The sequence below is a fragment of the Triticum urartu genome, chromosome 2 (assembly GCF_003073215.2).
Source record: "Triticum urartu cultivar G1812 chromosome 2, Tu2.1, whole genome shotgun sequence".
Classification (NCBI taxonomy): Eukaryota; Viridiplantae; Streptophyta; class Magnoliopsida; order Poales; family Poaceae; genus Triticum; species Triticum urartu.
Genome location: NC_053023.1, coordinates 278,079,750 through 278,096,589, shown reverse-complemented (window position 1 = coordinate 278,096,589; position 16,840 = coordinate 278,079,750).

Genomic DNA, 16,840 nt, shown 5'->3' with positions numbered 1-16,840 from the left:
TCCCATGAAGAAGCTCAAAGCTAGACCCAAGCCTGGAACTGAGTGCTTCTACTACAAAGGAAATGGTCACTGGAACTGGAACTGCCCTAGATACTTGACGGATAGGAAGGATGGCAAAGTGAACAAAAGTATATATTTGATATACATGTTATTGATGTGTACTTTACTAGTGTTTATAACAACACCTCAGTATTTTGATGAGGACATGACTACCTTGGATACGACCAAAAATATTGCATACATGCATATTTGTCAGGTGATTTCTAATGCAAACTATTCAATAATCTATTTATGTTATCCAGAACAAAAATACTTCACACAGTTTTGTGTTTTGTCTAATTGTAGGTGTATGGGACATTTGTACAATCCACATATGAAGATAAGGGAAAAATTGATGGCATGCGCAAGGGGATCAGGAATGGAGTTACAAGTGATGATTTCAGGACTTTGAAGCCGCCATAAGGAGTGCATGAAGCCTTGGACGAAATATACAAGATGCCACTTCATAATATTCGTCCATAGGCTATTCTAGGTGCTGCGTCACCTTATTAATGGGCCAGGCCCATGTAATTTCGAAATACTTAAGTATAGGCTATTTTTAGAGTCCGTATGTGTGGGGAAACAAGAGTTAGGGTTGGTTTCGGACCCCACCCTCAAGGGCCACGAAATTCCCCCCTCTTCCTCCATATATACAGCCCTTAGGGCGTCGTTTAGACTCTTGGGATTTGTTTAGTTAAAAGTTAGCCATTGCAACTTCGTGTACTTCGTTTGTGTCCAACGACCAGACCAAGACCGCTTACGGATCCCCACCATTATCAATACCTCATATATATTTGCAATATTCAGATTGCTTTATCATATTCTTGCTCGTTCTTCGATTGCTTGCAGGAATAGACCTTCGTGGTCAGGCTGACCGTGCTTTCGGCATCGTCAGTAACCTCAGGAGATTGGTTTAGCGATTGCTAAGGCGCAATGTCGTGCACGTTTGTAGTCGGATCGTCAAAGTCGTCTCCACCAAATCGATAGTTATCATCTCATCGAAAGATCGGGACACCCTCGCCTCTATCATATTTGATACTGGTTCAGTTACTAAGAGTAGTAAGTCGAAACGGGAGTTGAAAAATAAACAGAGACTAGTTAAGGGTGAGGTGATGATGTGAGTTGGAAGTGATTCCAAGTTTGATAAGATCACCATCGCACACTCCGTTTACCTTCGGGATTAGTGTTGAACCTAAAATAAATGTTATTTGGTGTTTGCGTAAAGCATAATATGATTGGACCATGTTTATTGCAATACGGTTTTTCATTTAAGTCAAGGATAATTATTATTCTGTTTACATGAATAAAACTTTCTGAGGTCATACACCCAAGGTGAATGGTTTATTCAATCTTGATCATAGTAATACACATATTCATAATATTGAAGCCAAAAGATGCAAAGTTAATAATGATAGTGCAACTTATATGTGGCACTACCGTTTATGTCATATTGGTCTAAAGCGCATGAAAAAACTCCATGCTGATGTGCTTTTGGAATCATTTGATTATGAATCACTTGATGATTGCGAACCATGCCTCATGGGCAAGATGACTAAGGCTCTGTTCTCCGGAACAATGGAGCGAGCAACTGACTTATTGGAAATAATACATACTGATGTATGCGGTTCGATGAGTGTTGAGGCTCGCGGTGGGTATCAATATTCTCTGACCTTCACAGATGATTTGAGCAGATATGGGTATATCTGCTTGATGAAACATAAGTTTGAAACATTTGAAAAGTTTAAAGAATTTCAGAGTGAAGTGGGAAATCATCGTAACAAGAAAATAAAGTTTCTATGATCTGATCGCGGAGATGAATATTTGAGTTATGAGTTTGGTCTTGAACTAAAACAATGTGGAATAGTTTCACAAATTCATGCCACCTGGAACACCACAGCATAATGGTGTGTCCGTACGTCATACCCGTACTTTATTAGATATGGTGCAATCTATGATGTCTCTTACAGATTTATCACTATCATTTTGGGGTTATGCATTAGAAACAGCTGCATTCATGTTAAATAGGGCATCGTCTAAAAATCCGTTGAGACGACACCGTATGAACTATGGTTTAGCAAGAAACCTAAGCTGTCGTTTCTTAAAGTTTGGGGTTGTGATGCTTATGTGAAAAAGTTTCAGCCTGATAAGCTCAAACCCAAATCGGAAAAGTGTGTCTTCATAGAATACCCAAAAGAAACTGTTGGTAAGAGTGGATCCTTTCTAGAGAAGAAGTTTCTCTCCAAAGAAGTGAGTGGGAGGAATGTAGAACCTTATGAGGTAATTGTACCTTCTTCCGAATTGAAAAGTAGTTCATCATAGAAATCAGTTCTAGTGATTTCTACGCCAATTAGTGAGGAAGCTAATGATGATGATCATGAAACTTCAGATCAAGTTACTACTGAACCTCATAGGACAACCCGAGTATGGTCCGCACCAGAATGGTATGGTAATCCTTTCTGGAAGTCATGTTACTAGACCATGACGAAGCTACGAACTATGAGGAATCGATGATGAGCCCAGATTCCGCGAAATGGCTTAGGGCCATGAAATCTGAGATGGGATCCATGTATAAAGAACAAAGTATGGACTTTGATTCACTTGCCCAATGATTGGCAAGCCATTGAGAATAAATGGATCTTCAAGAGGAAGACAGACGCTGATAGTAGTGTTACTGTATACAAAGCTCAAATTGTCGCAAAAAGGTTTTTCAAGAAGTTCAAGGTGTTGACTACAATGAAATTTTCTCACTCGTAGCGATGCTTAAGTCTGTCTAAATCATGTTAGCAATTGCCACATTTTATGAAATCTGGCAAACGGATGTCAAAAGTGCATTCCTTAAATGGATTTCTTAAAGAAGAGTTGTATATGTTACAACAAGAAAGTTTTGTCAATCCTAAAGGTGCTAACAAAGTGTGCATGCTCCAGCGATCCATCTATGGACTGGTGCATGCATCTCGGAGTTGGAATATATGCTTTGATGAGTTGATCAAAGCATATAGTTTTATGCAGACTTTTGGAGAAGCATGTATTTACAAGAAAGTGAGTGGGAGCTCTATAGCATTTCTGATATTATATGTGGATGACATATTGTTGATCGGAAATGATACTGAATTTCTGGATAGCATAAAAGGATAGTTGAATATGAATTTTTCAAAGAAAGACCTCGGTGAAGCTGCTTACACATTGAGCATCAAGATCTATAGAGATAGATCAAGACGCTTGATAAGATTTTTCAATGAATGCATACCTTGACAAGATTTTGAAGTAGTTCAAAATGGAACAGTCAAAGAAGGATTTCTAGCATGTGTTGCAAGGTGTGAAGTTGAGTAAAGACTCAAAACCCGACCACATCAGAAAATAGAAAGAGAATGAAAAGTCATTCCCTATGCCTTAGTCATAGGTTCTATAAAGTATGCTATGTTGTGTACCAGTCCTATTGTATACCTTAGCATGATTCTGGCAAGGGAGTACAATAGTGATCTAGGAGTAGATCACTAGACATCGGTCAAAATTATCCTTAGAGGACTAAGGAAATATTTGTCGGTTATGGAGGTGATAAAAGAGTTCGTCATAAAGAGTTACGTCAATGCAAGCTTTTTACATCGATCTAGATGACTCTAAGTCTCGATCTAGATACAAATTGAAAGTGGGAGCAATTAGCTAGAGTAGCTTCATGCAGAGTATTGTAGATATAGAAATTTGCAAAATACATACGGATCTAGATGTTGCAGACGTAGACTAAACTTCTCTCACAAGCAAAACATGATCACTCTTTGGGTGTTAATTACATAGCGATGTGAACTAGATTATTGACTCTAGTAAACCCTTTGGGTATTAGTCACATGGAGATGTGAACTAATCACATAAAGATGTGAACTATTGGTATTAAATCACATGACGATGTGACTTAGATTATTGACTATAGTACAAGTGGGAGACTGAAGGAAATATGCCCTAGAGGCAATAATAAAGTTATTATTTATTTCCTTATATCATGATAAATGTTTATTATTCATGCTAGAATAGTATTAACCAGAAACTTAGTATATGTGTGAATACATAGACAAATAGAGTGTCACTAGTTTGCCTCTACTTGACTAGCTCGTTGAATCAATGATGGTTATGTTTCCTAACCATAGACATGAGTTGTCATTTGATTAACGGGATCACATGATAAGAGAATGATGTGATTGACTTGACCCATCCGTTAGCTTAGCATAATGATCGTTCAGTTTTATTGCTACTACTTTCTTCATAACTTATACATGTTCCTCTGACTATGAGATTATGCAACTCCTGAATACCGGAGGAACACCTTGTGTGCTATCAAACGTCACAACGTAACTGGGTGACCATAAAGGTGCTCTACAAGTGTCTCCAATGGTGTTTGTTGAGTTGGCATAAATCGAGATTAGGATTTGTCACTCCGAGTATCGGAGAGGTATCTCTGGGCCCACTCGGTAATGCACATCACTATAAGCCTTGCAAGCATTTTGACTAATGAGTTAGTTGCGGGATGATGCATTACGGAACGAGTAAAGAGACTTGCCAGTAACGAGATTGAACTAGGTATTGAGATACCGACGATCGAATCTCGGGCAAGTAACATACAGATGACAAAGGGAACAACGTATGTTGTTATGCGGTTTGACCGATAAAGATCTTCGTAGAATATGTAGGAGCCAATATGAGCATCCAGGTTCCGCTATCGGTTATTGACCGGAGACGAGCCTCGGTCATGTCTACATAGTTCTCGAACCCGTAGGGTCAGCACGCTTAACGTTCGGTGACGATCGGTATTATGAGTTTATGTGTTTTGATGTACCGAAGGTAGTTCGGAGTCCCGGATATGATCACGGACATGACGAGGAGTCTCGAAATGGTCGAGACATAAAGATCGATATATTGGATGACTGTGTTTGGACTTCGGAAGGGTTCCGGGCAAGTTCGGACAAATATTGGAGTACCGGGGGGTTACCGGAACCCCCCGAGGAGTGTAATGGGCCTATTGGGCATGATTGGAGAAGAGGAAGGGTGGCCAGGGCAGGCCGCGCACCTCTCATACGTCTCCAATGTATCTATAATTTTTGATTGCTCCATGCTATATTATCTACTATTTTGGACATTATTGGGCTTTATTATAGACTTTTATATTATTTTTGGGACTAACCTACTAACCGGAGGCCAAGCCCAGAATTGCTGTTTTTTTTGCCTATTTTAGGGTTTCGAAGAAAAGGAATATCAAACGGAGTCCAAACGGAATGAAACCTTTGGGAACGTGATTTTTGGAATGAACAAGACCTAGGAGACTTGGACCCTACGTCAAGCAACCAACAGGGAGGCCACGAGGTAGGGGGCGCACCTACCCCCCAGGCGCATCCTCCACCCTCGTGGGCCCCCTGTTGCTCCACCGACGTACTTCTTCCTCCTATATATACCTACGTACTCCCAAACAATCAGATACGGAGCCAAAACCCTAATTCCACCGCCGTAACTTTCTGTATCCATGATATCCCATCTTGGGGCCTGTTCCGGAGCTCCGCCGGAGGGGGCATCGATCACGGAGGGCTTTTACATCAACACCATAGCCTCTTCGATGAAGTGTGAGTAGTTTACCTCAGACCTACAGGTCCATAGTTATTAGCTAGATGGCTTATTCTCTCTTTTTGGATCTCAATACAAAGTTCCCCCCTCTCTTGTGGAGATCTATTCGATGTAATCTTCTTTTGCGGTGTGTTTGTTGAGACCGATGAATTGTGGGTTTATGATCAAGTTTATCTATGAACAATATTTGAATCTTCTCTGAATTCTTTTATGTATGATTGGTTATCTTTGCAAGTCTCTTCGAATTATCAATTTGGTTTGGCCTACTAGATTGATCTTTCTTGCAATGGGAGAAGTGCTTAGCTTTGGGTTCAATCTTGCGGTGTCCTTTCCCAGTGACAGTAGGGACAGCAAGGCACGTATTGTATTGTTGCCATCGAGGATAACAAGATGGTTTTTTTATCATATTGCATGAATTTATCCCTCTACATCATGCCATCTTGCTTAAGGCGTTACTCTTTTCTTATGAACTTAATACTCCAGATGCATGCTGGATAGCGGTCGATGTGTGGAGTAATAGTAGTAGATGCAGGCAGGAGTCGGTCTACTTGTCTTGGACGTGATGCCTATATACATGATCATACCTAGATATTCTCATAACTATGCTCAATTCTATCAATTGCTCAACAGTAATTTGTTCACCCACCGTAGAATACTTATGCTCTTGAGAGAAGCCACTAGTGAAACCTATGGCCCCCAGGTCTATCTTCATCATATTAGTCTTCCAATACTTAGTTATTTTCATTGCTTTTATTTTACTTTGCATCTTTATCATAAAAATACCAAAAATATTATCTTATCATATCTATCAGATCTCACTCTCGTAAGTGACCATGTAGGGATTGACAACCCCTTATCGCGTTGGTTGCAAGGATTTATTTGTTTTGTGTAGGTGCGAGGGACTCGAGCGTAGCCTCCTACTGGATTGATACCTTGGTTCTCAAAAACTGAGGGAAATACTTACGCTACTTTGCTGCACCACCCTTTCCTCTTCAAGGGAAAACCAACGCAAGTGCTCAAGTGTTAGCAAGAAGGATTTTTGGCGCCGTTGACGGGGAGGTCTATGCAAAAGTCAACATACCAAGTACCCATCACAAACCCTTATCTCCCGCATTACATTATTTGCCATTTGCCTCTCGTTTTCCTCTCCCCCACTTCACCCTTACCGTTTTATTCGCCCTCTCTCTCTATCCTCCCTCTCCTTCTCTATTTGCCTCTCTTTGCCTTTTGCACTTTCTGCCGTTATGTCTGAAATTGGGGAAATTATTGTCGATATGGACAATAATAATATCATGAAAAATTCGGATGCTCCTACTGAAGAACCCCCTATCTTACATACAAAAAAATTCCATATTGGTAGTGGTAATATTATTGGAAAATGAGTTATCCAAGATTTCTTTACTTGTGTCGGTGATTTACCCTCTATGGGTAGTTCTATCCTTCATAGAACTAGTAGTCTTGCGGACACTATTGACATGCTCGTACTTGAACTTGAAAGACAATTCATGCACATGCACCCTTGCATACAAAGGATTTCCCTAGACTTTTCTAATATTGAGCATTCTTCTGTTAAGCGTGCCGCTACTATCTTTTTGGCTCATGAGTTTAGATTCATAATAAAAGAGGCCAAAGAAATCTTTGCGCATTATAGGGTGGACGCTTGCCGTCCTCCCATGGAGGCTATCCTTTTTGATCAAGAAGAAATAATGCGTTTTCAATCTCTAGACTATGTTGCTTTCAATGAAAATCTTAGGAAAAGGGTTCCTACCAATATTTTAGTTGATAGAATTTCTGAACTTAATGATGATTTGGCCATTCAAAATAATGAATTAGGATATCCTCTTGAGTATAGGCTAACAAATTTTTGTCAAAAGAATGCTTATAATGATGAATTCGTTGTGCAATACGAAGGGCCAAAGGAGGAACCTATACCTCCCAAAGTTGATCTTGGGGACTTTTGTCCCATTAAATTTAGCCCTTTTGATTACTTTTGCTTGCATCAAAGAAAACTTGCTGCCGAATGTAGAGAATATGAAATGAGTTTTAATGATCTATCTTACTATTATGGCAATACCTAGATCTATCCTTGCTTTTTATGCCTAGCTAGGGGCGTTAAACGATAGCGCTTGTTGGGAGGCAGCCCAATTTTATTTTTATTCCTTGATTTTTGCTCCAGTTTAGTAATAAATAATTTATCTAGCCTCTGTTTTGGTTGTTTTTTTTGTGTTTAATTAGTGTTTGTGCCAAGTAGAACCGTTGGGAAGACTTGGGGAAAGTCTTGCTAATCTTGCTGTAAAAACAGAAACTTTAGCGCTCACGAGAACTGCTGCCATTTTTATTTGGAAAGTGATATTTAGTTAATTCTTTTTGAAGATGATTAATAGATAAATTCCTCACGTCCAGAAATTTATTTTAGAATTTTTGTGGTTCCAGATCTTGCGCTAGCTACAGATTACTACAGACTGTTCTGTTTTTGACAGATTCTGTTTTTCGTGTGTTGTTCGCTTATTTTGATGAATCTATGGCTAGTAAAATAGTTTATAAATCATAGAGAAGTTGGAATATAGTAGGTTTAACACCAATATAAATAAAGAATGAGTTCATTACAGTACCTTCAAGTGGTGTTTTGTTTTCTTTCGCTAACGGAGCTCACGAGATTTTCTACTTTAAGTTTTGTGTTGTGAAGTTTTCAAGTTTTGGGTAAAGATTTGATCGATTATGGAACAAGGAGTGGCAAGAGCCTAAGCTTGGGGATTCCCATGGCACCCCCAAGATAATCTAAGGACACCTAAAAGCCAAAGCTTGGGGATGCCCTAGAAGGCATCCCCTCTTTCATATACTTCTATCGGTAACTTTACTTGGAGCTATATTTTTATTCACCACATGATATGTGTTTTGCTTGGAGCGTCTTGTATGATTTGAGTCTTTGTTTTTTAGTTTACCACAATCATATTTGCTGTACACACCTTTTGAGAGAGACACTCATGATTCGGAAATTATTAGAATACTCTATGTGCTTCACTTATACCTTTTGAGTTATATAGTTTTGCTCTAGTACTTCACTTATATCTTTTAGAGCATGGTGGTGGATTTGTTTTATAGAAAGTATTGATCTCTCATGCTTCACTTAGATTATTTTGAAAGTCTCGAATAGCATGGTAATTTGCTTAAATAATCCTTATATGCTAGGTATACAAGATTAATAATAAAATTCTCTTATGAGTGTGTTGAATACTAAGAGAAGTTTGATGCTTGATAATTGTTTTGAGATATGGAGATGGTGATATTAGAGTCATGCTAGTTGTGTAGTTGTGAATTTGAGAAATACTTGTGTTAAAGTTTGTAATTCCCGTAGCATGCACGTATGGTGAACCGTTATGTGATGAAGTCAGAGCATGATTTATTTATTGATTGTCTACCTTATGAGTGGCAGTCGGGGACGAGCGATGGTCTTTTCCTACCAATCTATCCCCCTAGGAGCATGCGCGTAATACTTTGCTTTGATAACTTGTAGATTTTTGCAATAAGTATATGAGTTCTTTATGACTAATGTTGAGTCCATGGATCATACGCACTCTCACCCTTCCACCATTTCTAGCCTCTCTAATACCGCGCACCTTTCGCCGGTATCATACACCCACCATATACCTTCCTCAAAACAGCCACCATACCTACCTATCATGCCATTTCCATAGCCATTCCGAGATATATTGCCATGAAACTTTCCATCGTTCCGTTTATTATGACACGCTCCATCATTGTCATATTGCTTTGCATGATCATGTAGTTGACATTGTATTTGTGGCAAAGCCACCGTTCATAATTCTTTCATACATGTCACTCATGATTCATTGCATATCCCGGTACACCGCCAGAGGCATTCATATAGAGTCATATCTTGTTCTAAGTATTGAGTTGTAATTCTTGAGTTGTAAGAAAATAAAAGTGTGATGATCATCATTATTAGAGCATTGTCACAAGTGAGGAAAGGATGATGGAGACTATGATTCCCCCACAAGTCGGGATGAGACTCCGGACGAAAAAAAGAGGCCATAAAAAAGAGAAAAGGCCCAAATAAAAAAATATGAGAGAAAAAGAGAGAAGGAACAATGCTACTATCCTTTTACCATACTTGTGATTCAAAGTAGCACCATGATCTTCATATTAGAGAGTCTCCTTTGTTATCACTTTCATATATTAGTGGGAATTTTTCATTATAGAACTTGGCTTGTATATTCCAATGATGGGCTTCCTCAAAATGTGATGAGGACATGGCTACCACAGTTACACCCATATCCCCTACTATTTTACATCTTGGAACAGTTGCTAGAGCTCAGATACACCAATTAAATTATCAGGTACTTTCGTTTCTTGGTAATGTTTCTGATGTTCATGAGAATATGATGCTACCTAACTTAGATACATTTATGCTTCTTGTAATTGAAGGGCCTAGCACGGACAAGAAGGTTGAACATTGGAGCATGGTCAAGCACGGAGATTAAGGTGCGTGCGAAGAGAACAAGAACGGAGGTTCAAGTGGAGATTTCCGGACTTTGAAGCCACCATGATGACATACAAGATGCTGGACGAAATATACAAGATGGCCTTTCATAAATTTTGTCCATAGCTTATTATTGGTGTTGCACCACCTTATTGTGGGCCAGGCTCATATAATCTATTTTTAGAGTCCATATTGTAGGGAAAACGACTTAGGAGGTGTTTTAGTCCCACCTTGCCAAGGGTGGACAAAATTCCCTCTCTTTTCCCTATAAATATAGCCCTTAAGGCATCGTTTAGACTTGGGTTTTGTTTAGATTAAAAGTTAGCCATAGTTGCAACTTCGCGTACTTCGTTTGTGTCCAACGACCAGACCAAGACGTCACAAAACCCCACCTTGATCAATAAAGCTTTCATCTTATATTCGCAATATCCAGATTGCAATCTCAGTTTCTTGCTTGTTTTTCATTTGCTCGCAGGAAACAGACCCTCGTGGTCAGGTTGATCGTGCTCCGGCGTGGTCAATAACCCCTCGGAAGTTGGTTTAGCGATTGCTAAGGCGCGACGTCTCGCACGTTCGTAGTCGGATCATCAAGGTCGACTCCCACAGAAACGATAGCCACCATCTCATCGAAACATCGGGACACCTTTGCCTCTATCAAGTGGTATCAGTTCTCAGGTTGCTCGGTGAGATTCTATGGTTTTTTGTAGTTTAAATTGAGTCTGTGCTTGATACCTATAGTCCAAAAAAAAGCCACAAAAAAGTTAGATTAGTTCATCATATCCCAGACAGTCTGAGCCTTTTGCTATTATCACTTAGTTTTTGCATTGTTGAATTCTCGGTTGCATCGTGTGTCGAGTTGCTGGTTTAGGTCTAGTCTTTTAGAGTTTCGAGTTCTGAGCACGTTTTGTTCATGCCGCTTCCGCAAACACCATCATTAATCTCGTTGTCATATTCCCCTGCTGCCAACTACATCACCATCTGTCTGCTTTTGTCTTTCGTCGCCATCATCACATTAGTTCATCTTGGAGCTGAATTCATCTTGTGGAAAAATAATTGAGAGAAAAAATAGATATACACATACTGTTGTTTCCTTGGAGGAAGAGCTTGTGGTCACGTGAAATCTGGAGAGATTGATTTGGTTTCCTCAGAAAAAGGGAGCAGCCAACGTGAAAAAAGGAGAAGCGCTGATCTGTTTCATCTATCTTTGATTTTTTTTAGGAGAAAATAAGGTTCGGTTGGTGGTTTCCATACTCGGAAGTTTCCTTGGCGAAAATAAAGGAGAATTTTTTTAAGACAAACAAGAGCAGCCGACATTACATATTAATAGCAAGTTTTGGTTCGGCCAAAAAAAGTAGGCCGATTGACTTTTGAGTGAGATCTCGTACTACTATATTTGACGTGATCTTCTTGGCAGTTTAGAACGAAAGAGATCAAGTGAGCCGTTTGGAAAGGTTGTGATCAGCGAAAAAAAAGGAACAAAAGAGATCGGTTGGAGTTGGGAACTGATCCACGTTGGTTGTTCAACTTTGGAAAGGAATAACAGAGATAGAATACAGGGAAGTCTGATCGTCATAATATTCTGGAAAGTGCTGTTATTTTGGAAAGTTAAATTCGGCAAGAGTATTCTTCGGATTAGTTTCCATAGGAAGGCATCAAGTAAATTCGGAAAGAGATCTGCTATTTATTTGGAAATCACGTTTTGGAAGGGGTCTGGTGACAGAATAAGAAAAGGCAATCACGAAATACGAAAGTTCTGTTGTTGTTGGGAAAGAAGAAGAAAAATTAAAGAAGGCAAGTACTGATTCGTTCTATTAAATCCCAGATTTTTCATGGTAAACAAGGAAGGAAAAAAAGGAGGTGCTATTTCGGTTTGGGTTTCCAAGTATTGGACTTTGGATCTTGCAAAAAAAAGGAGACGTTGGCTGGGTGCACACGGGAGGGAGAGCCATTGAGCCAAGCAAAAAAAAGAGGAAGAATAGAATGACGTGGTGTACTACTTGGAGAACTGCCTAGTTTGCCACGTTGGGTTTTTTTAAGAAAAAAAGTGTTGACCAGATTTAAGTTGGATCTGAACCGAATTAAAAAAAGGCAGGATTTGGTTCGGTTTCCAAAGAGCATCATTTTTTGCTGAGCTTTCCTTGTTTGTTGATTGCAGATTCTAGTGGGCACGCTTGGACATTGGAGAAAAAAATAGCGGTGTTTTGTTATGCTATAAACCAGTACGCACTATAGTTACTTTGGACTGAAAAAAAAATTGGAAGGAGGCTTGTACCAAAGTGTGGTGTTGGCAACATCTTGTGAATTCGTCTGTGTCTTAGGCCCACGTCTCTAGCACGACCAGCACTCGACCACTTTGAGCGAATTTTCAGCTTGCATCAATTAACGTGGTTGTAGCATTTTTTACCACATATATCAAGCCAACCCAGCTCCACATATTTCTACACCGTGTATACATACATTCACCTGGCAATCGCTTTACCCAACTTTTGGAGTTATTTGACACTGTTGGTTGCTGGTCACCACCTGCTGCATGGTAAGAACTTGTAAGACTTTGATTTGATATACTGTGAGCGCTTTACCATCACTTCCCAGTAGTTCATAGGAACATTATTTTTGGATTTTGTTTCTTGTTTCTACTAATCATGACAGGATCCAGAGTCAATTCATGGGCTTTGTCGATCGTGGGAGATGTGCCATCACCTATCCAAATACCACAACCGTCACGAGAGGTGCACAAACATCCAAATGCACATGATCAGGTTAATGTTTCTATACCACCATTTAATGGCCGTTTTCGACCTGCTTTATATATTGAATGGGAGTTTGACATAAATAATATATTTGCTTCCAATCATTTTGATGAACGTAAAAAAGTTAAGATTGTGGTTGGTTCTTTCACTGGTTATGCTATAGTTTGGTGGAGTGAATATTGTCGGTTACACCCTAATGATATACCTACTACTTGGGATGATTTGAAACTTGCCATGCGACATACTTTCGTTCCCGCTTATTATACTCGTGACATGATTAAAAAGTTACAACATTTAAAACAAGGTAGTGACACTGTAACGACATATTATGATACTTTACAAACTACCTTGTTGCATTCGTCTTTAGTAGAAAGTGAAGAAGATTTTATGGATAGATTTTGGGGAGGATTAAATCGTGACATTCAGGAGATACTAATTCATGAATAGTGTTATCCTATGGACCATTTGTTTCATCTTGCTTGCAAAGCTGAACAGGAAATAAAATGGCGTGTTGCCCACAAGGAGAACAAGCGCGAGATGCACATTCCAAGAGTTAATACAGTTGTCCCTTCAACTACTAGGCATACTATGACAACCACATCCGTTGTTGTGAGGACTACATCACCTCCACCATGTGACACATCATCACCGAGAGTGCCTACATCATCTGAGTTGATCATAAGAGGTAATGACAAAGGTACTATTCTTCCACCTCCACAAGAGTATGATGAATGTCTTGCACCATGCGGTGAGCTACCCACTACTTTGATCACACCAGCTATTTTAGAGGACTATGTTGATGATTTGACTTTGCCATATGATCAAACAATTACGAGTGAACCCATTGAATTAACTATCGATGCAAAAGAATCACGTGAATCAGGGAATAAATCAGATTTGGATCAAATGCGTTTGAAAATAATTGTGCCAATGTTTAATCATTTTGATATGACCTCTAATCTTGGTGATGGTTCATCAATGTTGGGATGGTTTAATGATAAGCATTGTCAATCTTTTGATATGAATAAGAGCTTCACTTATATGTGCAAACTGATTGCGATATTTTCATGCCTTTAACTTCTTGTGATAATATATTGGATTTATATTTCACGACTTTTGAAGGGTGCTATTGTATAACTGTGTCACATGTGCCCCAACTGAGATCAGTAAAAATGGATGATATATACATATACAACGTGTACACCTTGTCTCTTTTGTTAGCCAGATTTCAGATTAAGCAACGCCGAGGACGGCTTTGTTTTCAAGAAGGGGAGGATGATGAGGACATGGCTACCACAGTTACACCCATATCCCCTACTATTTTACCTCTTGGAATAGTTGCTAGAGCTCTGATACACCAATTAAATTATCAGGTACTTTTGTTTCTTGGTAATGTTTCTAATGTTCATGAGAATATGATGCTGCCTAACTTAGATACATTTGTGTTGCTTGCAATTGAAGGGCCTAGCACGGACAAGAAGGTTGAACATTGGAGCATGGTCAAGCACGGAGATGAAGGTGCATGCGAAGAGAACAAGAACAAAGGTTCAAGTGGAGATTTCCGGACATTGAAACCACCATGATGACATACAAGATGGTGGACGAAATATACAAGATGGCCTTTCACAAATTCTGTCCATAGCTTATTATTGGTGTTGCGCCACCTTATTTTGGGCCAGGCTCATGTAATCTATTTTTAGAGTCCATATTGTAGGGAAAACGACTGAGGAGGTGTTTTAGTCCCACCTTGCCAAGGGTGGACAAAATCCCCTCTCTTTTCCCTATAAATATAGCCCTTAAGGCATCATTTAGACTTGGGTTTTGTTTAGATTAAAAGTTCACCATAGCTGCAACTTCGCGTACTTCGTTTGTGTCCAACGACCAGACCAAGACGTCACAGAACCCCACCTTGATCAATAAAGCTTTCATCTTATATTCACAATATCCAGATTGCAATCTCAGTTTCTTGCTTGTTCTTCGTTTGCTCGCAGGAAACAGACCCTCGTGGTCAGGTTGATCGTGCTCCGGCGTGGTCAATAACCCCTCGGAAGTTGGTTTAGCAATTGCTAAGGCGCGACGTCTCGCACGTTCGTAGTCGGATCGTCAAGGTCGACTCCCACAGAAATGATAGCCACCATATCATCAAAACATCGGGACACCTTTTCCTCTATCAAAATGCCCTAGGTCTTCGTGAGCAAGCAAGTTGGATGCACACCCACTTAGTTTCTTTTTGAGCTTTCATATACTTATAGCTCTAGTGCATCCGTTGCATGGCAATCCCTACTCACTCACATTGATATCTATTGATGGGCATCTCCATAGCCCGTTAATACGCCTAGTTGATGTGAGACTATCTTCTCCTTTTTGTCTCCTCCACAACCACCATTCTATTCCACCCAAAGTGTTATGTCCATGGCTTACGATCATGTATTGCATGAAGATTGAAAAAGTTTTGAGAATGTCAAAAGTATGAAAAAATTGCTTGGCTTGTCATCGGGGTTGTGCGTGATTTAAATACTTTGTGTGGTGAAGATAGAGCATAGCCAGACTATATGATTTTGTAGGGATAACTTTCTTTGGCCATGTTATTTTGAGAGGACATAATTGCTTAGTTAGTATGCTTGAAGTATTATTATTTCTATGTCAATATTAAACTTTTGTCTTGAATCTTTCGGATCTGAATATTCATACCACAATTAAGAAGAATTACATTGAAATTATGCCAAATAGCATTCCACATCAAAAATTCTGTTTTTATCATTTACCTACTCGAGGACGAGCAGGAATTAAGCTTGGGGATGCTTGCTACGTCTCCAACATTTCTATAATTTTTTATTGCTCCATGCTATATTATCTACTGTTTTGGACATTATTGGGCTTTATTATACACTTTTATATTATTTTTGGGACTAACCTACTTACCGGAGGCCCAACCCAGAATTGCTGTTTTTTTGCCTATTTTAGGGTTTCGAAGAAAAGGAATATCAAACGGAGTCCAAACGGAATGAAACCTTCAGGAACGTGATTTTTGGAACGAACAAGACCCAGGAGACTTCGACCCTACGTCAAGCAACCAACAGGGAGGCCACGAGGTAGGGGGGCGCGCCTACCCCCCAGGCGCGTTCTCCACCCTCATGGGCCCCCTGTTGCTCCACCGACGTACTTCTTCCTCCTATATATACCTACGTACCCCCAAATGATCAGATACAGAGCCAAAACCCTAATTCCACCGCCGTAACTTTCTGTATCCACGAGATCCCATCTTGGGGCCTGTTTCGGAGCTCCGCCGGAGGGGGCATCGATCACGGAGGGCTTCTACATCAACACCATAGCCTCTTCGATGAAGTGTGAGTAGTTTACCTCAGACCTACGGGTCCATAGTTATTAGCTAGATGGCTTCTTCTCTCTTTTTGAATCTCAATACAAAGTTCTCCCCCTCTCTTGTGGAGATCTATTCGATGTAATCTTCTTTTGCGGTGTGATTGTTGAGATCGATGAATTGTGGGTTTATGATCAAGTTTATCTATGTACAATATTTGAATCTTCTCTGAATTATTTTATGTATGATTGGTTATCTTTGCAAGTCTCTTTGAATTATCAGTTTGGTTTGGCCTACTAGATTGATCTTTCTTGCAATGGGAGAAGTGCTTAACTTTGGGTTCAATCTTGCGGTGTCCTTTCCCAGTGATAGTAGGGGCAGCAAGGCACGTATTGTATTGTTGCCATCGAGGATAACAAGATGGTTTTTTTTATCATATTGCATGAATTTATCCCTCTACATCATGCCATCTTGCTTAAGGCGTTACTCTGTTCTTATGAACTTAATACTCTAGATGCATGTTAGATAGCGGTCGATGTGTGGTGTAATAGTAGTAGATGCAGGTAGGAGTCGTTCTACTTGTCTTGGACGTGATGCCTATATACATGATCATACCTAGATATTCTC